We start from the raw sequence: 25,316 nt of genomic DNA, 5'->3' as shown, positions 1-25,316 counted from the left end.
AACTTCCCCAAAGCGTCTGTCTCTGACACCCCGTTCCCAGGTTCAAGACGGTGGAAATTTATCTTTCTTTACTCTCTCTCCTGCAGGTTTAAACAGTCTAAGATTTCCCCCCTCTTCTCCTGCTTCCAAGGGGGGTTTGGTACTTTTAACTGATGGAAATTTAGTCCTTTACAAACGACTTTCCAGACTTTAGCTTGCAATGTCTTTGCTTCAATCTATTTACAAAAGCGGAAGGCGGACTTCCTGTTTAGACCTTCCCGCTTCGGTGCCAAATTAAGATGTTTCATAGTCCAATTTTCCGTTCTACTCACGGGTAGTTGTTTAAAGTCCAATTGTCCACAGGAAAAAGTCAGCGCTCTCCGGCAACAGCAATGCGGCTTCACTCCGTGAAAAGAGCAGTCGATTCGAAGCACCGCGCCACTCATCCCACGTCACTCCGGATCCCCGAAACCGGGTTTCCCCACGAGTAGGGGAGGCGCAAAAGGTGCCGGCCGAATCCCACGTCCACAGGCTTCTCCCGCCTGTGGTTTTTAATGGGTCTCCGCCTCGCCGTGGCAGTCCAGACCCTAGTTTCACGAAGCGGATTCCTCCCGGTCAGAGAAAATCCGCCATTGCCGGAGGCGCTAACCCGGAAGTCCCAGCCACAGCGAATCTTGCTATGTTGATTCCGGCCCAGGAGCTGATGCTGAGCCACTTTGCTGCTGCTCCTTGTCATCTGCTATTCTCTGGGTGGTCGTTTGGGAGGCCTTGGAGTTCAGCCTCAAACCACTTCTCTCAAGTAGCAACATATTTTGGGCTGGCCCTATCTAAAGAATCCATTAAGCACCTTCCACTCCCCGCAAGGGTTTTCAGATATAGGCCTGCCTGTTGGTGATGGAAGGACATCAACTCTCCCTGCTTCTTCTGCTCTCTGAGTTGTCCCTTCTCAAGAGGGGAAAACGGGCTACGGTAAGTTTGGCCTTTCCTCAAGAATGTTCTGTGCTGAAGTATGAGTCAGTGTAGACTAAGCTGAAGAGTGACAGCCTGCAGCTGCAGTGTGCCTTGTATATGAGGCGTAAGAGAGTTATATGTAAACACACTAAACGTGGATTAAATATGATTGCCGTGAAAGAGTTCTACTTCCCTTATCCTGACAATAGCAGAAATGAACATGTGTGGTGTGTGTTTAGGTCCTATATAGCTCAGAGTTGTTCAGACGTTTTATTAAAAACATAGCTCTCTCTCCCTCCACTCTAAATGTTCAAGAAAGAATGCCCAGAGCTTGTATCATTTGCTTCCCATGTTGGGTATGGGTGTACTGATATATTTGCCATTTCTGCTGCTTTCATCTAGTGAAATAATGGCAATATTTTCGAGGGAACAGAAAGAATGAAGGAAAATGAGAAAATGTCCCAATGTTTCTGCTACTGTATCTGTGTGCCTCATGTTTTTAGATTCCCCTGAACAGGGGCTTCTGTAAACAAAATGAATTGTCTCTGAATGAAAGAGGAAATCGGAGCTTTGTAATGTTCATTCCACATCTCTGTCATCATCAGGCCATCTCTGAAGTATATGCTGTTTATAGAGTTTGTATAAGCAGGAAACACCACCTGGCTGTAAATATGCAAACTCCTGGGCTGTATTCACAAGCCAAGAATGGTTTGTGATAGATCACAGAGTTTGCTATACTAGGAAACAACTCCAGAATAATACAATGATATATTATTAAATCATCAGTGAAGTATTGAAAGGAGAAATATAACCCTAACAATAAACTTTGTTTTTGACCTAGTCTGATGCCAGCATACAACATTTAACTTCAGTTTACAACATTTAACACAAGCATAACCTCAGAATCAAGCCCATTACATGGACCTAGGGGTGAACAAATCTATACATTTCAGTTTTTCTCAGTTTCTAATTTCCCTTTGTATGTGTATTTTATGCACTCTTTTCCTCAACATTTTTGTATATATTGTGTGGTTGGGGAAATGTGAATTTCAGAATTAGCTGCATTTCAGTTTGCTTGCTGGTATTAAGTTTGAGTGCAAAATAGGTAGTTTCTCATAAAAAGGCAAGCAAAATTCACTCAAAATGAGACAAATTTAATTTCTCACCCAGCGGTATATGGAACTTGCCATTGTGCTAACTCTGCCAAAAGAGAGTAAGGATCTCTCTTCGAAACCTCTCTCTCCAGCAAGAAGTATAGTCTTATTCAAGATCTATTAAGCATAGTTCACTCTGTTTTCTTGGTTTGCTATTCTAACCAGGAGAGAATGAGAATTTGACTACATGTTAACCCTGCAGATTATATTAACCCTTTATTATTAAATTTTGTGGTGTGCTGAGATAATTTTGCTAGTGAATATGGAGCATGTGGAGAGCATTCTAATTTTATACCCCAAGGGAAGAGTAAACTTTGTTTAGTATTAAAAAATATATGAAAAGACACTGTCAAGTTAAATTGTCAATTAATGACTGTGGTTTTCAAATTGTCAGTTATCACTTGCAGGCACTTAAAGCTTGAAGTTCCATGACAAGCTGCCAATATCTTTTTAAAGACATTAATAGATTTTAAAGGCCAAGCTGAATTCTTAACTTTCATTTTAAAAAAGCCTTATTTTCCAATTACATTTGAGTTATTTTAGTAAGCCTGGAGATGTATGTTGTAGTGGTTCGAATGCCAGACTAGGACTGGAGAGACCTGGGTTCAAATCCCTAAGATTACAGTGGTGCCTCGCAAGATGAAAAGAATCTGTTCTGTGATTCTCTTCGTCTAGCGGTTTTTTCGTCTTGCGAAGCAAGCCCATTGATGGATTAGCGGATTAGCGCTATTAGCGGCTTTTAGCGGCTTATCGGATCAGCTGATAAGCGGCTTAGAAAAAGGGGGGGAAGGAAAAAAAACCCCCGCAGGAACTCGCAAGACATTTTCTTCTTGCGAAGCAAGCCCAAAACAGATTCGTTTTGCAAAGCACCTCCAAAACGGAAAACTCTTTCGTCTAGCGAGTTTTCCATCTTGCGAGGCATTCATCTTGCGGGGCACCACTGTACTGTTTGACCTTGACTCTCATTAGCTGAAAAACTCAAGAGCAGGATAGGATAAAGTTCCAAAAATCATCTAAAATCTAACACACCCGGGGGAAATGCTGTAATGTTATTAAAAAAAACCACAACCCTGCAATGTCTGAGTGCCACTACAGAAAAGGCCCTTTCCTCTGTGGGAGCATAGCACACCCCTGCTAAAGAGTGTACTTGAAGCAGGGTCTCTTCAGAAAGTCTTTAGACATTGCTATGGAGCTAAGAGGCAGCCTTTCAGGTAAATGTGTCCCAAACCATGTAAGGCTTTAAAGGTAAGCAGCTGCATTTTAAAACGGGTCTCAAATGACTATGGTTCTACTGAAAGTAAGTATGGAAAGGTCAGGCATAGAGGTTCAGGACACTGTCTCTTTTGTAAACATTGATCAACACTGGCTCAATAACTCTTAAAATCGTTTCCGTTAAAGTGCCTGAATTCTCCCACTGCCACCCCAAAATCTTCTAAAAGTGGTGTTTCATTTCAGGTCATCTTATTCTAAGCAAATATAGCTGCAATTCGCAGTAGAGGTGGTTGCAATTGGTGGTTCCTGGAACCCACTCAGGGAGGTCCATTCACATAACAAAAACTACCAGAGATACCAAAATTTTCATAAGTAGGGGATCCATGACTTGGCTTTTGAAAAACAGGGAGTCCATGGTACTTAGCTAGTTGGGAACCACTGCTGTAATGTAAATCCTTTCCTTATTCCAATCCCTTTGATGCTATTTTAGTTCAGGGGCATCTAATGTTGGCCATTCTTGATATTTTTTGGACTATTAGCCCCAGCCAGACTCAAGGATGATGGGCTCTGTAGTCCAACATGTGGAGGGTGACACAGAGAACAGAGGAAGCTGCCTTATACTGAGTCAGACCATTGGCTAATCTCACTCAGAACAATCTACACTGACTGGCAGCTGCTCTCCAATTTTCAGACAGCAGATAGTCTCACTCCTTCCTACCTGGAAATTGAATCTGAGACCGCCTACATGCAAAGACACATTTGCTATCCTCACTTTGCTTTAGATCTGACCTTGCTGTGGTTTCTCCTCCTTTTAATCAAGAATTGTTCCAGCTGCCTATGTATCTGGTGTAAGTGACCTACATTTGTGTCTCTAACACAAATTGGTATGCAGGAAGGAGGACTCCACCGCACGGTCTCTTCTGGAATGAACCGCATGTGGCTAAGCCAATGTCAAACATTGCATGGAAGCCAGTGTTCCACCAGCCAAGGAATGCGGCAGGATTTATCAGCATTGCCTCAGGACTGGCTAGAGAGTTGATGTCTCTGCACGGCATTTGTACCTTCAGTGTACAATAGCAATTATCTTCCCTGCAGGGAAATTTAATCAGGCAGAAGGTCTTAACGGCCCCCTGCATGTCGCACATAATTACCTGTACCTGTTAGAGATTAGTTCCAACTAATAAAGCAATAACATGAGTCTCCAGTGGATCATCGTTTGACTTTAAAGTCTCTAACAAGAAAATAGTACTTTTAAATACCAAGGATACAAAAGGAGGTGATTTACAATAATCAGAAAGAATGTAGCTAGTAGCAATAAAGCAGGCTAATTATGAAGGAGAATTCCTATTTGCATTGTAGGAGCAGAAAAATGTATCTAGGAAGCAACATGTGCTCCTTTTAACTCTATATTTACAGTAAGCCACAGAAATATATTTGCTTTGGAGAGTTAAGAAAAAGCTGAAATAAGCAAAGGAAAACCACTCTCTTGATCTGAGACAGCTGCCGTCAGTCAATGTAGGTAATCCGGAATTTAGTTGGACCAATGGTCTCAGTTGGTATCAGACTTCTTCCTATGTAAACACAAAAACCCATACTTTGAATCATTGCAAGTGACCCAATGAAATGGGGAAAATAACTATAACAACAGGAATACCTCAGAAGCTTAATTTGCAGTGATTATGGTTATATATAATTTATTGAATTTACATCCCACCCTTTCTCCTAAAAGAGACCTGGGTGATGACAGTATATCTTAGTATACATATTACTACATAAGTTTATAAATTAGATCTTAGTATTTTTAAAGCAAATTTGGAACCTTTAGAGTACAGTTTTATCAAGTCTTTCTGGAAACCCGACAAACCACTCTAAAGTTTTGCTTTAATACATGCATATAATATCACACATGCCTCTAAAAGAATTATAGTCTCATAATTCAAAGCTGCCTAAAATGTAATGCTTCACACTGTGGACTAATTTTTTCCCCTAACTCACATTTCAGGGAAAAGGCTAGAATATATCTAAACCATAAATTATTGCAAGACCTCATAAAAGCTATATAGTATATTGCAAACATATTGGTAGAATAAAATGCTTCTCTTCATTTTTCAGTTGTGCAGTCTGCAGCCATAACACACAAGAGGAAAACTGAAAACTCATAACTGGATTCAGAGGCAAAATCGGCATTAGCAATTTTGTGTGTGAGAGAGATTGCACCATCTTTCTCAAAACATATACATGGCTGATTGAACCTTCCTTGTCCTTAATCTAGAAAGTAGTAATTGCTAATGCCATGGAAGAAATCATAAACAAACCAATAAATAGTTCATCAGAAATTATGCAGTGTATAATAAAATGATTATCGTAATGGGTTGGATCTAGATTAAATTAGTTGAAGTTAGTTCCCACTGATGGGAACTTCTCTTAGTCATGACTAAAGGTAAAGGTAAAGGTAAAGGGACCCCTGACCATTAGGTCCAGTCATGACCGACTCTGCGGTTGCGGCACTCATTCACTTTATTGGCCGAGGGAGCCGGCGTACAGCTTCCAGGTCATGTAGCCAGCATGACTAAGGTGCTTCTGGCGAACCAGAGCGGCACACGGAAACGCCATTTACCTTCCCGCTGGAGTGGTACCGATTTATCTACTTGCACTTTGGCGTGTTTTTGAACTTCTAGGTTGGAAGGAGCAGGGACCGAGCAATGGGAGCTCACCCCATCGTGGGGATTCGAACCGTTGATCTTCTGATCGGCAAGTCCTAGGCTCTGTGGTTTAACCCACAGCGCCACCTGCATCCCTCTCCATGTCATAGGAAGTGCCTGTTGCTAAGTGGCTGACCATGTGCAATATTCCAGGTTTGATCTCTGGAATTGCAGGAATTTGAACCGCCAACCTTCTGATCAGCAAGTCCTAGGCTCTGTGGTTTAACCCACACTGCCACTCATCCCTAAATTCAACACACTAACAGTGCAATCCTATGTGTGTCTTCTGACAGGCAAGTTCAATGGGACTTGCTCCTAGGTAAGTATGAATGGGTTGTAGCTCCCTTGCAGTAAAGGTAAAGGGTAAAGGGACCCCTGACCATTAGGTCCAGTCGTGACCGACTCTGGGGTTGCGGCGCTCATCTCGCTTTATTGGCCTAGGGAGCTGGCGTACAGCTTCCAGGTCACGTGGCCAGCATGACTAAGCCACTTCTGGCGAACCAGACTAGCGCACGGAAATGCCTTTTTTACCTTCCCCCGCCGGAGCTCCCTTGCAGCATCCCCAAAATGTGCTCTGGAGGGTTGGGAGATCCTTTGTGGGGGGAAGAAGAAAGGAAAGTCCTGTTAAGTAAGTGAAACACAGTGCACATAGCTTTGATTTCAACCCAAAAGGAGTGTGATCCAGGTCTGGATCCAACCCAAGGCATTAAAATAAGAGATATCACAACTTTCCATAATTTATTTAACTACATTTCAATCCTAAAGTACACATAGTTAGTTCCCCACATTTTATCCTTATAACCATGTGAAATAAATTAAGCTGAGAAATGCTAACTGACCCAGGTCACCCGGTCAGTTTGACAGCTGAGTGGAAATCTGAATCTGGGTCTCCCCAGTCCTAATTATACACACTAACCACCAAACTATGCCAGTATCAGAGCAGAGTGGGGGGAAGCTGCTGATGCAATGTATCTTCTGATTCTGAAGAGCTTAGAATGTGTGGACCAGGGCTGGGCAACCAGTGATTCTCCAGATGTTATTAGACTACAGCTGCCATTAGTCTTAGCCAGTGTGGCCAGTGATCAGAGATGATGGTGGTTGTGGTCCAACAGTACCTAAAGAACCACAGATTTTCCTGACTCTGGCCCAGAGATGGGGAAACGGTTATTGCACTCTATGTTCACTTTCAAATGCTACCACAATGTTTCCTTTCTCTTTAGTATACTGGAAGTCTGTTCTGATTGCATGGCTAATGGTACGTTATGCAAAGCACATCATCAGTGGAATAGGGAGAGGAGGGAATGGTGTGGCCCATCCTACTCCATGCCTAATGCCCTTTGACTTTTCCAGTCTAAGAAACCAGGGCTCTTAAAATATATTAGAAGAGGCAATAAAAATGTCTCGAAAACTTCCAGATTGGGGGGGAAGAACTGCATTGCAAAATTCAGAGAAGGGCGGATTTCAAAAGATGGCTGTGTTTCAATTTGCATGTTGTTTCAGAAAGTGCAAACTGTGTAGTTTTGCACTTAAATGTGACCTGAATAGAATCTCTTTCCCATCCCTATCGAGGATTAAGTGCCACTGGGGCTTAATTTTGAGCAGGCCTGTAGAAGATTGCACTCTTGTGAGTTTGTCTCTGCTGCCGTCTTTCTCGCTCCACACAAATTTATTGATGAACCACCACTGGCGAAAAGTTTTAGTCCTCTAAGAAATTGGTGGCACATGGATTCTGTCGGTATCACTTGGTGCTCGAACTATTTTGCAGTGTGCCAGTAACTACACTTCATCAGCTCGTGCCATAACACCTCATAGCCCCTTGTTAGTTTCCCTCCATTTTATGGTCTTCTAGGTGAAAAAGCTCATCTTGCTTAAATGGCCCTCAGGCTACTAGCAAGAAAATGCTGAAGAAAGAAAAGAAGCAAGAATAACGCTTGAATATAAAAAACAGATGCATATCTGCAGTTTGGGAACGAAATGCAGTATGAATGCATGGGCAAAGCTACACTCCACTTCTAGTAATGACAGCCTAGTTTTATTTGACTGAAAGCTGCTCTAATTGTACTCCCGTGGAGAAAAAACCAGAACTGATCGTGGCAATTTTACTGTGACTCCCACAATAACCTTTAAACATATTCTAGGAAGTAGATACAGTTTCTTTTCAATTTGTGAGATACCAATTTAAGATGACTGTTTTTCCTGGATCCGTCACATTATATTCCTAACAGCTCTCCTTTATGTGTCAATAAAACAAACAAACTATCAACAAACAAAAACTATTAGTATATGAAACAGGAAAATTATTCCTGCACCTTTGGTTTTTAGTCATCGCCACATTCATATAAAACGTCCTCCTTAGAACTAACTGACTCATGAACTGGCTTGTTAGAAATCATGGCAGACAGAGGTAAAAAAGATACACTGTAGATTACGAAGGGCTAACCTGTTGCCCTCCTAATATTGTTACACTACAACTCCCATCACCCCTAACCATGACCATGCTGTAACTGTCCAGTTCACGGGCGATTGAAGTCCCGGCTGGGGATGTCGGGACCGGGGACAAAATGGCAGGGTGGGATAGGAACGGGAGTCCAGAAGCCAGGAGTCCAGAAGCCAAGGGTACAAGGGTCAGAGAGCCGGGAGTCAAGAAGCCAAAGGTCCGAGGGTCAGGAAGCAAGGAGTCAAACACAGCAAGGCAGGGAACGTGTTGCTGTGGCAAAGAGCTGAAGGGAAATGCTGACCTTATATCCCTTCCCAGCTCTTGCCACCAGGTGCTGTGAGTTACCAATCGGCCTCACCTGTGAGGCCGCGCCTTGCCTCTTCAGAACAAACTTAGGAAGGCCCCAGTCCTGGTCACAGGACCTGGCTCCTGCACGCACACCTGACACATGCTAGCTGTGGCTGATGGGACCTGGGGCCCAACAATATCTGGAGGACTAGCCAATGGGAAGCTGCGCACGCCTCCTCCGTGCCGGAAGGAGCGCTGGAAATAGCGTTTGTGCATGTGTGCGTGTGCACACACGCACTCTGGCCCACAGTCTGTGGGACTGTGAAGCGACCCAAGCCACAAAAGCTTTGCCAGCCCCTGGTTTAGGTGCTAGGCAAAAATGTTCATCTTCGACTCGGCCTTTGGCTTATTGACATTCTATGCCCTTTTAAATGTGTTGTGGGAGAGGGGGTTATTGATTTGTTTTTGTTCTTATTTTTATTATGGCTTTTGTAGGTTTTCATATTGCAATTCTATGCTGTGAACCACCCTGAGATCTACAGATGAAGGACAGTATACAAATTTTAATAATAATAATAATAATAATAATAATAATAATAATAATAATAATAAAGAGGGCTACTGTTGCAGTATCACAGAAACATCCAACATTCTGCATTACATTTCTAGGCATTAACTGCAAATGCAGCCTTAAAATTACTGTGCTTTCCAAATCAGTTTTTACATTTATCCTTCAGATGGCATTGGCAAAATTCTAAATGTGCAGTAGATGCAAAGCCAAATTACATGGAACATGATATTGATAAGATTGGGGGGGGGGTTCCCTCCAAGCCCCATAAACTGAGTAACACCTATGCTGGCAACAGAGCCAATACTGAAACTGTCCTGGCAGCCATAAACGCGATTTAAGCTTAACTTATCCATCTACAGCTTTTCCTGATACTTTATCCCTGGTTTATCCCAGGTAGACCCATAAAACACCCTCCTTACAGCATGTTAGAGAGGATTAAACCACATTAGGATGGAGAGAATGTTCATTCCTGGAAAAAGTGCACGTGATGCTGTTATGACACTGAATGATTTTCCTGTAGTTTCTCAGTACTCATCTATAGCAGATTTTATTGGGATTTAATGGGGAAGGAGCCTATTGTGCAGTTGGGTTACTGGTTTGGAAAGTGTGTAATGTGGCACTGCTGAGTCTCTGTTCTTCATTCACGGACAACCTGGGCTGTATCATCAAGGTATTTATTTTTGCAACGAAGTATTATAAACCATTGCCAGTTCAATAAGTATTCCCTTTCCACAACCTTATTTTGCCAAGTTTTCACAGCGTTGCTGACCCAGAGTGCATATGTTTATTTCATGGGCCATGTAGGAGTGAATTATGCAGGGCTGCCCATTCCAAGTTGGAGGAAGAAACAATGGAGAGAGGGAGTGCTGGGCGGTTTGTGGGGAGGAAGATTTGTGTTAAAAAATTATCACTGATAAGCAGTCTTGGAAAAGTCTTCACAAACAACCGTGATCATGTTGATCATATTGTAAGATGGAAACCTTGCTGGTTAATATCTAGCCTTTGTCTTGGGAAAACCTTCTTGGCCTTCTTGAGAAAGAGCATTATTTTGATTTGCTATATAACAGTAGTAGTAATGTGTAGTGAACGCTTTAAGAAAAGTAATTACAAATAAGGAAAAGCAGAGCATTAAGAAAAAGGACCAAAGATAATAATAGAAGCTTAAAATTTGGGTCTGCCCATCCATCTTTTCAGATCCTTGCTGGCCCTTTTAAAATTGGTTACAGCTTTCCTTCTGTGGCTTTGTAACCAGCTTGGTCTAATTTAATACCATTGTGATGTGATTCCAGAAAAGGTTTTTCAGCCTGCCAGCTTTGTATATATTCACCTTCTCTCCCTTCATGCATCACTCTGTATTTGTCTATATGAAATCCTTGTCCTTTTTTCAAACAGAGAACTGCTACACAAGAAGGAGAACCAAATCGTGATATATATTGCAATAGCCAATTTTTCTCTTATTGGGCTCCATTCAATAAATATGAGTTTGCCAACCTATAAACTATTTGGATTGCCAAGACAGGCTCTATAAGTCTAGGTTTTGATGTCTTCTTTGTGGAATTTGCTCTATACCAATGATGCTTTTGAGTAGATATTATTTTAAGTTTTAAAGCTTTGAGTTGTAACACACAGTAGGTATTTGTTTAAGGCTCCTATCCACACTTACCTGGCTACTTCTGAATAGACACCAATAAGCTGTATATTCCACAATTAAGCATATATTTAATTAGGCAGTAAATTATGTGAGAACCAGACTAAGTGTAATGTGCTTTAAACATAATACTTTTCCTTTTGGTTTCCTGAGGACTTGTTTAGAATATTAATACCAATTAGGCAATAGCTTTCTTAATTAGATATTGCCATGTATATAGGGTAGACAGTTGTGCATTGCCAAAAAGAAGCAAAAAAAGAATTTGCCTTACTGCAGAAGAGGACACCAATTTAAATAAAATTTGAAGGCAATTCATATGTATAGGCACAAATTTAGAAATAATTACTATAATTGAAATAGAAATGCAGTACATCTCACCATAGCAGTGCTCTGTCAGCACACCAGGTGCTGCTAATTGTGGATGTGCAGCTTCGATGCTCCTGCTCTCCCTTCTTAGGATTTCTCATCTTTAAACCAAACCTGGACTGGACAGCCCTCGTGTACAGGACACTTTCAAATAGATGGTTGTCCACTGACAGCTCTACTAAATATCTGGGATGTTTGTACTGATCTACTACAGTAGTGGCTGGTGGGGCAGTGTTGCCCAGCTGACTTACCAACATGGAGTTTGCTGCCAACCAAGAGGAAGAGGAGGGAGGCAGTATATGTGAAGAAGTGTGCATGCACAGGAAAGCTTATACAGTGGTACCTCGGGTTACAAACTCTTCAGGTTACAGACTCCACTAAGCCGGAAGCAGTACCTCAGGTTAAGAACTTTACCTCAGGATGAGAACAGAAACCGCGCGGTGGTGGCAGCAAGAGGCCCCATTAGCTAAAGTGGTACCTCAGGTTAAGAACGGCCTCTGGAATGAATTAAGTTCGTAACCAGAGGTACCACTGTACCCAGAACAAACTTAGTTAGTCTCTAAGGTGCTACTGGACAATTTTTTAAAATTTATTTCAACCTTCACTTTGGTGAGCAACATCACCCCCACTCCACTAGTTGCTACTATTTCTGTAAGGTACCTTATACTTTCTTCAAGAGCTATACAATCTGGCAAAACAGCTCATTTATAACCTCTGCCCATACATATCTTGGTGCTGGGCCAAAGAAGGCTGTCCATAAATTGGAAGTATATATGTGTGTGTACACACACACACACACACACACACACACACACACATTTCATCATCAGATGGAATCTTATAAAGGAGGGATAGAGAATATGATCAACAAATACCTTTTTAAAAATGCTTTTATTGAATGATTTTCATGGATAACAAAGGTACATATAACGTTTCTGTTTTCAGCTCATAAGAGTCCTCTCTACAAGTCAGTTATGTTTGGTGTGAGACATTGCTATCATACGCATTGTGAGGTTGCAGGGGGAGAAAAGGGGGGGAAAGACAGAAAGGGGGTAATGATTTTCCCTTTTTGCATACTGTATGTGCGGGGTTTTCATGTCAGCATCACATGGATCGGTTCTTCATCTATTCATTTATTAGTTGTCGGCAGTGAGAGAGATTGATATGGCTAAACTGACCCAACAACTGCTCCCCCTCATATACACAAATACTGATTTTTTTAAAAAAAAATTTAACTTGTCAAATTGCGTCCTTATTCTCAGGCTGTTCTCTAGTACAGGTGTTGCTTTTCCCAGCAAAAGAGAACAGGCCTCCTCCTTTAAACAGGCCACCCCAGCATGGGGTCTTTGCAATGTGTCCCCACATGAAGTATGAATGGGTCTTTTCTGTTGCATTGAGCATAATGCAAAGGGGGGGGGGGAGCCAGCTATTCTTCCAGATAAATGACTGACTGACTTTAAAGTCACTAAAAAGGAAAATCAAGAATGTCTGGACCTCCTCCTTTCCCCGAGCCTTCTTTTTCACAATGCTTAACATGCTAACACATAAAAAGGCATTTTGTTTTGCAAATGAAGTCTGGAAAAGGAATTGTGCTTCATAAAAGAAGTATCAACGCAGCAAGCTCAGTTAGAACTATATGCATAAACAACACTGTCTCTTAAAATAAATACTGAATCTTTGTGCGCATGCCAAAAAGCCCCAAAATGTTGTAGATGCAAACATTAGAGAAGACACATGAGAAAGAACGACAATTTCCTGTTTGGAAAATGAGGAATATACCATAATTATTTACAATAATCATTAAGAGAGAGTTGTAAAGTGGTTACAAAACAACATGTTTATGGTGCTGTTTTCCCCCTCCATAATGAAATTCCTTATTAACAAAAAGTTTCTTTAAAAACCCTGTCCAGTACCAATTTACCGTATTTTTCGCCCTATAAGACGCACTTTTCCCCCTCCAAAAATGAAGGGGAAATGTGTGTGCGTCCTATGGGGCGAATGCAGGCTTTCGCTGAAGCCTGGAGAGCGAGGGGGGGTCGGTGCGCACCGACCCCTCTCGCTCTCCAGGCTTCAGGAAGCTATCCGCTAGCCGTGGGAGACCCAGCTCTCCCAGGGCTAGCGGAGAGCTTGCCTGCACCCAGAAGCTTGGGGCGCGCTGAGCTCCGCACGCCCCAAGATACGGGATTAGCGCAGCACTCCGCTAGCCATGGGAGAGCCACACGAAGTCGCGCGGCTCTCCCATGGCTAGCGGAGACCTTGCCGGCACCCAGAAGCTTGGGGCGCGCTGAGCTCTGCACGCCCCAAGCTTCGGGATTAGCGCAGCGGTCCGCTAGCCCTGGGAGAGCCACACGAAGTCGCGTGGCTCTCCCACGGCTAGCGGAGAACTTGCTGGCACCCAGAAGCTTGGGGCGCGCTGAGCTCCGCACGCCCCAAGCTTCGGGCTTAGCACAGCGCACCTGGGGGAAAAATAAATTTCCCCCCTTTATTTTCCCCCCAAAAAACTAGGTGCGCCCTATGGGCCGGTGCGTCCTATGGGGTGAAAAATACGGTAATTATGATCTTTAATTGGCTTCAGATTAAACAAACGCCACAATCCTCTGTCGACAAACTTGGGAGGCAGACCCATTAAACAAAGCAGGACTTGTGTCTGAGTCAACATGTATTGGATTAAGCTGAAAGAAAGGTATAGAACAGCAATACTTTAGTAAACTGCAAAGATAAACTAATGCAATACAAAGGTATGGTCTGTTATTTAACTTAATAAAAAATATTTGTCAACCACCTTTCGTCAAAAGACTACAGGAAAGTGCACACAAGTGTAAATAAATTCACGAAACATAAAAATGCAGTTTAGAACAGAACAAAATACAAGAGAAAGCAGAATATCCTTTAAAAAACGGCTCAGGACCGCCTCTTTCCATATGAACCTAACCTGACCCTGAGATCATCTTCTGATGCTCTCCGTGTGTCAGGAGCTTGTCCTACACTCAAGTAGGACCCTGGCAGAGACACATGCCCGACTGGCATGTTCTCTCCCACCTGGTCGATTGTTCGGGAGCTTCAAAAGCTTTCTTCAGCCCGAACATCACATTGACCGATGACAACAGACATCAGCACACTTAGGGATCTTTGCAGCTTGTGTAACAGACCTCAGCAGCTCAGCATTTTGGCTAATCTACTTTATTTACATATAAACACACACAGAGCACTGCAACATGGCTCCCTCTCTCTCTAGCATCAGACAGCAAAGAAAAAGAACAAAGGACAATATAGTGGTACCTCGGGTTAAGAACTTAATTCGTTCTGGAGGTCTGTTCTTAACCTGAAACTGTTCTTAACCTGAAGCACCACTTTAGCTAATGAGGCCTCCTGCTGCCGCTTCACAGCCGCTGCATGATTTCTGTTCTCATCCTGAAGCAAAGTTCTTAACCTGAGGTAATATTTCTGGGTTAGCGGAGTCTGTAACCTGAAGTGTATGTAACCCGAGGTGCCACTGTAGTCCCCCTTCACAGAACACAGTAACACAAACATCCTGTCTCCATCACTTCCCACTTTGTGGAGTCAAAACATGCACTGTCATGTGATAGACAAAAATCCCATGACTGCAATCATGGAGCAGAAATTCTAACACCGTGTGCCTCCTCCTTGAGAGGTCTGGAGGGTGGCAACACGAGAACGGGCCTTCTCTGCAGTGGCTCCCCATCTGTGGAATGCCCTCCCCAGGGAAGTTCACCTGTTGCCTTTATTATACACCTTTAAGCACCAAGAAAAATTGTTCCTTTATAACCAAGCCTTTGGTTGATTTGACTGACATCCTTCAAAATGTGGGGGGGGGGCAATTGGGTTTTTTTTAATTTTGATTATGTATTTTGTGGTTTTATATTTTCATTTTATTCTGTGAACCATCCTAAGACCTCCAGGGTGATATATAAATTCAACAAATAAAAAATAATCATAATAAAACAAATCATAGAATAAAACACAATTCCAAAGCAAGAAGTAAAAACCTACAATGTAAAATACTGAGGAATGTATGATGCTTAGGTTACTATGAAATATATATAGTGTGGATTTTTTGGAAAGGTGTTGCGGGCAGGCCACGTGGTCTCCCGCTCACCACAGGGGCGGAGTTCCCAGCCACGTCACGGCCCCTGGACAACCAATCCGGTTGGCTGGGGTGGGCATGGCTTATCGCATTTAAGCAGCTGCGTGGGTGGGAGATCGCCCTTCTTCCTGCTTCCGCAGATCTCGCTACTCCCTTTCGGCTTAGCCTTGCTTCCTCCTGCGTAAACAAACAGTAGCTTTCGCTGTTTCTGCCTTTTTGTGGGTGCTGGAGCGCCCTCCATCCCAGCCTTCAACTCCCTCCATCGATCGAGGGATTCCTCTGCTCATGAACAGCTGACTGGCGGTGGAATTCCCCTGCTGGAGAACAGCTGACTGGTGGCAGCTGAAAACAGCTTGTGGGCCCGGACTGCAACGAGGGCTTTTTCAGAGGTGGTGTTTGGGTGCTGTTTGCATTGGAATTTGGGTTGGGAATTCCTGGCGACCGACTGGCACGAATGACACAGCCTGCTGCTCACACAAGGAACAGTTTCACACATACACCCAGCTCGTCGGTGGCTGCACAGCTACTGCCACCACCATCAAAAGAATAAGCAGCTCTTCTCTGTTCCACTCCTGAACTTACAGGATAGAGCCACTGCAGGGATCTAGCACTGAGCTTTGTTTAAGAATTTGGCAGAAATGTATTCCAAAATATAAAGAGCTCTAGCGGAAGCTCAAAAACATAGAAAATGGGGTTTGGTCAGTTGCTGTGTATATTCCTCAGTTTCATGCACATGGCTGCAGAATTCAGCTTCCAGAATTCTCGAGATTCAAGTGTTTTCCATGAACCCCTGCACAGTTTTTTTGTTTTTGTTTTCCCCTCATTTTTGCTGTTAATACAATGAAAACAAAACAGTAACACAAGCAATAACCAATATCTTTTGCCAAATTAATCTCTAACACACATTACAAACAAACAAAGAGAATCCTACTCATTTATGATTTAACTCAACACGTTAATAGCAGAGTTGACAGCCCCCTGCTATCCGACCTTCTTCGTTTACCTTAATTATCCTAAATTGTGTTGACAGTCAGTCAAAACTATAAGTAGGAAGCTAGCTAGGTCAAATATCCTATGGGTCTGACTTGTCAGTAAAAAGACTGGTACATACTCTCCTACCAAAGATATTTTGTTCCTTAACAACTTTGCTCTAAATTTCTGTCTAGGACTACAATATAGACTTCAACACTCTGTTTTCCAGGGTTTCCACAGCTGGTTGTCCAGACTGATGTTGGTGCTCATTCTGGGGAATCCCTCTGAACCATCCTAATGAAACTGCAAAGGAGAAGCTATTCAACCCCGTCTTCCCTTCCCCCAATGTTTGGAAAACATATGAGCTATATATATGTATTTAAATACGGCATATTGATATCTATATCATCTATATCTATATCTATGCCGTATTTATATACATTTTTAATCATTATGCATTCCCCCCCCTTTTAAGAAACCTTTATAGCATAGATTGCTTTTCTGGACTGAAAAAGCCAATGTGTTTGAGGTCATTAAAAAGGAAATTACTTCAATTAATTCTGACCCACCACAGGTTTAAAAGAAATAAAGAGCTGTGAAACTTAAAAGGGAAAGGGTGGGCATTTTATGGATCCATGTGAAATATTTGGGTTGCAATGAAAGAGAATTCTGATGGCTGCCAGACACCCAGAGGTTGGTCTCCTGTGACTAATTCTTTTTAGCTAGTTTGTAAATTAATCTCCATGTTCAGCTTTCCCTCCCCACTCCACTCACACCCTAGCTCTAAACTAACAAAAGCAGCCTATACCAGAAATCTACAGGTAAAGGCTGGAAATTAAAACTACTTCACACCCTCATCTGACCCTGTGGCACACTTTTATCTTAAAAAATATTATTTTACAGGTCCTCTCCTGCACCCACTTCAAATGTGTTTTTCATTTACAGCCTCTGGGCATTTACTTGACTTTTGCCGAGACAGCACACACTTTATAAAAAAAGTGGCTCTCTTCTCTCTGTTGTGATGCTTTTAGTAGTTTCTACGAAGCAGTAACCTTTGGTCTCAGGGGATGTGAAAGGGAAGCAAAACATGTTGTGGGAAAGTGGCAAGGCTTTACAAAGCACCTTTTTCAGATAGGCTTCCAGATTTTTGAGCGGCTGAAATGGATAAATGTTTTCCAAAAGCATGTATCATTGTACAAGGTCTGTATACATAATTACTAAGCATGAAACCAATCTCCTCCCCACTTTCCCTTTTCAGACCTACATTGCAAGTTGCTCATGATGAACAGGTCATGAGAAGACTCCCACACAAGCTCATAGTGCAGTTATTTTGCCAAGGAATGGAAGTCTTCCAAAATTTCTTTGAGTGATAATAGCACTCCCAAACCACAATCTTGGCCCATGGCAGGATCCTTAGTTAATATGAGCTGGCTTCTATACATTTTTAATAACAGGATCTTGCATGTAAGATCCCCACGTGGGACAGTGGAGGAGAAGTTATCTATCCCCGTTATCCTTCTGAGATTTGGGGTGTCGTTTTTACCCCCAACACTTCGTCCCAGACCAGTAAAACTCATCATATGCCAATGCTGGGATGTGCAAATCAGTCGAGGAGGAGGTTATTGGTGCCTCTCTGCTCATCAAATGATCACTTTGATTACTAGGAAAGGGGAAATTTGCATCCCCATCAGCATGTTGGACCGCCTCCAGTATAGTGTCTACCTTATTCCCTCCTTTTTTTCAACTGCCCAAACCATTCAAGTCTTGGAGGGCCAGAAAAATTCACTCCAGGGGCTGTATAAGACCCCCCCCAAGTGCAAATTAGCCATCCCTGCTATAAGCAACATTAAAATAATAATAAAAATCAGCAGCAGGCAATCCACACAATATACTAAAACCACCTTACCTGCAGAGGCCGCAAACCTCTCCAAAATAAGGATGGTTTAATGAATTTCCTAAAGGTGCTCATAGGTATTTCCAGCACAGATTGCAAATTTTTTTAGTAAGAACGTGGTGTATTTCAGATGCATGAAGTTCAATGTTGAACTAAACAATGCAAACAGACTGATTACTTCTCAAAGCAAATGTCCAGGTTTCTTGTGATATGCCCCCCCCCCCCCGACAGACCAGCTGCCACTTTGACTTTTGAGGTTACAGCACGTGGATCTTCACAAAAGCAGATTCAAGCCCTGAAGGTGAAATCTGACAAACATTAATGGGAACATTTGGAAGTCATACTATTCATTTTGCACTATGAAAACAAAAACCCGGTGCTTTAACATTCCATAGAATCATTGATGTGGCTATTCAACTAGGAGCACCCTTAACAGGGTGATAGCCAGCATTAGTCATACTTACGAGTACACCCACTGAAATCAGTGGGTTTAAGTAACTGAAGCCTATTGATTTCCATCAGTTTACTCTGAGAACTACCATCCTAAATTGACGGCTCTTCATATGCAATCAACAACCAATGACGACTCTCAAGCAATTGGATCAATGGAAATATCTAGGCGTGCCGTTTACCCAAGGGGGCCAAATAGCCATACGACCCCTTGAGAGATTGAAGGGGACATTAGAGCTTTTATGTGCGGGGTGGGGGGAAGCCCACAATGCTTTCATCATATATTAAGCTTCTGCTCAGAGCTGTCGTAAAACTTTCCCAAATCATCATAATCGTACTTGCCACCTGCTTACCTAAGCATCTTCTGAGAATGCCATTTAAGAGACCAAAACCACCCCCAAAACCTGCCACACCTCCATCCCTGGAGAAACCAGCACCTGTTAAGACCACAAAGAATACCAAGAAGATGGTGATCTCTGCTGATTTTCCTAACTATCCTACAGCCCCTGTAATCAGCTCCAGAAAGTTGGGGTACCCTCCAAAATTGGGTGGAAGGTGGGGTGAGGGACTGCAAGAGTAAATCAGCAAAGATCCCCTTACCCTTCTTTTCCCTCAGCAAAGGCATTTGTTGGATCAGCGGAGGTTAGCTCAGTTGGTTAGAGTGTGGTGCTGATAATGCCAAGGGTAATAATAATAATAATAATAATAATAATAATAATTCATTATTTATACCCCGCTCATCTGGCTGAGTTTCCCCAGCCACTCTGGGCGGCTTCCAATCAAGTGTTAAAAACAATACAGCATTAAATATTAAAAACTTCCCTAAACAGGGCTGCCTTCAGATGTCTTTTAAAAAGAAGATAGCTGCTTATTTCCTTCACATCTGAAGGGAGGGCATTCCACAGGGCGGGCGCCACTACCAAGAAGGTCCTCTGTCTGGTTCCCTGTAACCTCACTTCTCTCAATGAAGGAACCACCAGAAGGCCCTCGGTGCTGGATCTCAGTGTCCGGGCTGAACGATGGGGGTGGAGATGATCTTCAGGTATACAGGACCGAGGCCGTTTAGGGCTTTAAAGGTCAGCACCAACACTTTGAATTGTGCTTGGAAACGTACTGGGAGCCAATGCAGATCTCTCAGGACCGGTGTTATGTGGTCCCGGCGGCCACTCCCAGTCACCAGTCTAGCTACCGCATTCTGGATTAATTGCAGTTTCCGGGTCACCTTCAAAGGTAGCCCCACATAGAGCGCATTACAGTAGTCCAAGCGGGAGATAACTAGAGCATGCACAGGTTCAATCTGTGTTCAGGCCAGCTGCATATTCCTGCCTTGCAGGAAGTCAGTCTAGATCCTTGGGATCCCTTCCAACTCTACAATTCCATGATTCTATGAAAATCTCTTCTATGAGTACAAGGACACCTAATGGGCTTCGCCAAATATGCTTTCAATGATTTGGAAATCTGAAGTGATGGTTTTGTCTTACTGATGAACAGTGGTTTTTTTTCTGAGGGGGACGCAGGGGTATGCATACCCCTAAACATTCTGAATGTTCTTTGTACTTTTGTCCATTTACTATATTTATTTTTCCCGATTTGAACTATAAATTGGTGATTTTCTTGAGTCAAAATGAGAGTAACCCTAAACATTTTTTTAAAAGAAAAAAAGCACTGCTGATGAACCAGCAAACTACCTGTGAGACTGCAACTATCACATCATATTAACATATTTCAACACCCCCTTCAAAAGTTGTATGGTCGTACTATGAATATTATCCTATGCTATCTTCACAACCAACTTATGTAGTAAAATAAACCAAGCTGATAATGAACAATTTTCCATTGATAAAAATTGATTTTTATCAACACAAGTTATCGGATGGTACTGATTTCCATAAAGGAACTGATACCATACAAGATACTATCTTATCAGTTGAACATAGCCAGGACAGCTCCACTGTTACGAGACAGAATGCTGCTGAATACTTGTTGTTGGAGAGTGCAGCTAGGGAGAATCTTGTTGCACTCAGGCCCTGCTTGCGAGTGTCCTAAAGACATCTGGTCAACCACTGCGAGAACAAGATGCAAGGCTAGAAGAACCTTTGGCCTGATTCTGTTGCATCTTCTTACGCTTCAATTTTTAAAAATAACATTTGCAAGGTTTGAGATTGATAATAAGGGAGAAAACAGTCAGCCCATGTAAAATATCTGTGACACCAACCACAAAACCTGTTGTTTTAGCTTATTCAGTTATCTCACACTTTCCTTTCAATAATAGCTCTTAATTGACACTTTTCATAATTGAATTTTGAAGTCTGTGTTGTTGTTTTTTAAATACAATGTTCAAATGTTACCATTTGTGGACGACTTACATTGCATACCATTTGTTCTATTATTAGAACATAGATGGGCAAAAATATTTGATGGATGCAACCACCACACACAAAGATGTTAAGTTATTAGAGGAAGGTCAATCTTTGCTTCCCTGCTAAGCAAGCTGAGAAAACAATGAGAAGACAACTAGTGGGCTACACACATTGTCAGAATTAGAGGAAAAGATAAAACAAACAGGCCTTCCATTGTTCTATGATCTTGAAAAATGTAGAACACAAGGTGTTCCCCTCTCCTGTCTCTGTGCAACTAGTTGCTACTGATTTTCACTTGATGTGAAATGTGGGGTAAATTTCTGGAGGTTCTCACGCAAGGGAATCATCCAAGAAATTGTGAATTACACAAACACACAAAGTGTGATGGTCAAATGGTGACAGTGCCTCTGATCCCCTCTCCTAGCCTCAATGCTCCCTTAGTCATGATGTGGTGAGGTATCTGTTTCTCACTTGAAAAGTATCTAGGGCTGAGGAAGTTGAAAGCGCGAGCTTTTCCCCAATTCCTCTTTCAGCAACTTTTGCTTATCAATATTGCTTCTACTGGATCACACTTTTACCAGAACCAGAACTCTGTTTTTCATCCAGAGCTCACCGGAAATCAGTCCTGGCACCTCTCAGGTGGGCACCATTGCCATTCTAAGAGAATGAGGGAGGTTGGTGAGTTCCAACAATTTTTTCCCTAGAAAAATAGCACTGACCAGAACCCTTGGGAAAGCAATGTGTGTGCCCATGTTGTCTCAGGATAGGGTGATCCAGGAGATGGGTGAGACAACTGACCAGAAAAGAAAAAGCCCATGACACTAGTTCATAAATCCAGATGTGCAAAAAAAAAAGGTTTGCCAGCCCATGGTTCAGGCAATAAATGGCCAGTGGTTCTGACTTGTTATGGCCCCTTCCTGTGTGTGTTGTTCTGAAGTGCCCTTCCTATCCTCATTTCCTGCAACAGTGCCAGTATTGATTGACACTGAAGCCTTGAACTCACTGACCAAACTGCAGAAACATTGTAAAAACCATTTAGTCTTACTTTCAAAATGGCTGTTTTTGTACGTGGTGTGTGTTTGGACAGCTGCCCATTCTATAGTTCTACCATATCATATCCCAGCAGGTTTGATGGTTTCCATCTTAAAATCACTTACTGAAAGCTTACTGTATTTTTATTATTATGATTTAACCTTCCTAGCACTATTTTTAAATATAAAATCAGCACAAATAATGAGAATATAATCACTAATTTAAACCAGGGAATTAGATGTTTCTGTGTATTATATACTCATTGAGGGAATGTAAAAGAAACTCTTAGTTTAATTCCAGTTTCTTGCTTCACTAACCGCAAGCCACCTGCAATCATTATTCTCGGACATACTGCAATGTTTTGTTTTTTTACAAGATACAACTGTGAAAGGCTATAGTGTGGTAGTTTAGCTGATTGCTTTTCAGATGCATTAAGAATTTGATATGCCATTAAGAACTCAAGCCTTGACACTACTTCAGTGGAAATAAATGGATTTTTCAAAATATTTTCCTAGAGGCATGATCAAATTAAAGTATAGTACACAGTGGTTCAGCCGGTTCCAATTAATCAGTTCATATCGTGTTTATTTCCTGGCCTGATGTCTAGAATAACCTTAAACTTTTAGTTGGAGCAAAACACATAGGAATCTTGCATATAGTCAAACCTTCGACAAACTGGAAAGATGGGATTATTGAATGATGGTCTTGCGCTTTCGCAGTAACTATCCTTCTAGCTCATCTATTTGCATTTTCTCATTTTGCATACAAGAAAGGTTACTCAAGTGATGCTATGAAAAAAAATGGGCTGCTACGAGTTTAAATGAAGTGAAGGAGGCCCTCTGCCCAGCTCTTCCCAATACATCTACAATGGTAGGTGGGTGGAAGCTAATGTCCATGGATTTCAGCAGAAACACTTGAAATGAGATCACTGGCAGAGGAAGAAGAGTGCGGGGAGAGCATATTAGCAAAACCTATTTGGTGTTTCGCAACTTTCTGACTGGTTGCAGGACCTTAGCCAGACCTAGCAGAGTAAACGCAGAATCCATGGAAGCAATTGGCGACTTGGCTGCAGACAGGATAGACGAAACAGGAACCAGGAACTTGTAGTTAGGTGTTTATTATATACAGTGGACTATTTACAGGAATAGAACAGAACACGGATCTTTAGCTAGCTCTCTCATACACGACTCACAACTCTCAACCTCCAACTCCTACACTGACACTCGTACTCCTACACATTCCAGTTAGTAGGCCATTAATCATTATTTCCGTGAGAGAGCTTGACCAATCATGGAGCTGTCTCCATGCCTCTGTATCACCAGGCAGACTTACTCCTTCACATTGCCTTGGCTGTCTGCCAAACCCAGTGTGAGTAGCTGCACGTATTTAGATTCCCAACAGAGCACACAGCCCCCGGCAGTGCGATCCCGGTGGGGTGCCATTGTGGCTGCCCCGCCCCCACCTGCTCTCCACCTCCCCGGTGCCAGAGCATGAGGCTCCGCCACTGAATGGGACGTTTTGGAGACGGGGGGGGGGGAGCAACATAGATTTGCTAGCAAAGGATCCAGGACCGGTCCTCCTGCTGTCCTGTGACAGCAATGGGCGCAATATGGGCTTCTTTGCTGTGGCAGTCAAGATTTGGCATGGCAAAATGCAATTCTCCTCCCCTCTCACCTTCCATCTTAGCTGGCATGAGCAGTACAACAGTTCAGGACAAAATAGCAGAGCTTTGAGAATTTGTATCAGGGGATCTGTTCATATGAACAGATTTCAAATTTGTAGGATGTAAGCATATCCCTGAGGCACCAATGTTTTTAAAATCATTGTTTTTTGGCTTTAGAACAAATGTATATGCCTCTGTATTATGCAAATCTGAGGCACTCTGGATTTTCACTTTAAACTCTGCAAGTCCGATGGACTCAACAACAAGTTTGACTTCTCTGCGTATTTGTAGCATCTGTTTCTGATCATTAATGATTAGCCACATGAGAAATTACCCTCACAGCTATTCAATTTACGTTTCATGGAAGAGGTGTTTATTCCATTTTGTCCCAGGAGCAGTGTGAGAATGGAATTTGAGTGGAATAGTCTACTTTCATCCTATTAATTGTGTGCTGTTTATATATTTTGTGTATTTATACCACATAGAGCATGAGGTTGTAGGGATAGTTTATAATTTGCCAACAAAAAATGCAGCTGCACAGGCAAAAGACCTTCTCTTGGCCAGTGAAAGAGATGATTTAGTCAAAATGGACTTTCAGCTGGGCTTCCATCTTCCGATATAAATTATACTTCTGTGTTTGATAGTATCTTTGCTTACTTTTTTGCTAAATTGTAATTATTCGTATATTGGAGTTGCTTTGCCCATGCAAATACAGAGTCCACTATATTTTCATATTTTGAGTCTGGTTTATGTGCTGGCATAAAACAGTGGCACGTAGACTTGATGATGGATTACTCTCTTTCCCTTCTGTAGCACGTATTAGTCCCCTCTTATCCCAGAGTGTCACCAAGAGGCACCAGGGAGATGTGGCCATTTATAACATTTTCAGTTGCTTTATGGGCCCCCTATTTTGCTAATAAAAACCATTCACAGGGATTTTCCTGTTGTTAGAACACCTGGACCTGTGTTTCCAATCCAGTATTTCTCTCTTTGCTATTTGATGCTGGGGTAGGTGGAGAGAGTCCATGCATTTTCAAATATAAGTACTCAGCAAATGTGTACAAGGTGAAATATGTAAAGGTTCATTTGAGTTTGAAATTTGCCTTCAGGGAAATTCAGAAAGAACCTTCACATTTTATATTAAAGCTGGTGGTCAAACACAGAAAAGTGGCTGATGCTAGCTGTTTGCAATATATAATTTTTATGCACAGGTGAGCTAATATACTGCCCACCTAACCAGTCACACAACCCAGCTCTCCTGAACCGAAATTGCTGTTCTTAAAAACAGGTGATGGTATTACAGACTCTTATTTCTCTTAAAGAATGATAAAACCACTTGATTTATTTTACCACTGTGGTTGTATGGTTTTTTTATGGTAAATTTAGTGCAATATAATATTTATAGGCCTTCAGCTGCTACATTAAACAAAAAATCCATGCATTGGGGTCCAGGATTAGTGATACTTAAGGAGTAGTTAAGGTCATGAAGAAGTTCTATTAATGCAAGGATTTCTGTTTGTTCCCAAACTCTT

This window comes from Podarcis liolepis, assembly GCF_965112155.1.
Source record: "Podarcis liolepis genome assembly, chromosome: 9".
Lineage (NCBI taxonomy): Eukaryota > Metazoa > Chordata > Lepidosauria > Squamata > Lacertidae > Podarcis > Podarcis liolepis.
The sequence above is the reverse complement of the archived record's forward strand: the minus strand, read 5'-3'. Positions refer to the sequence as shown.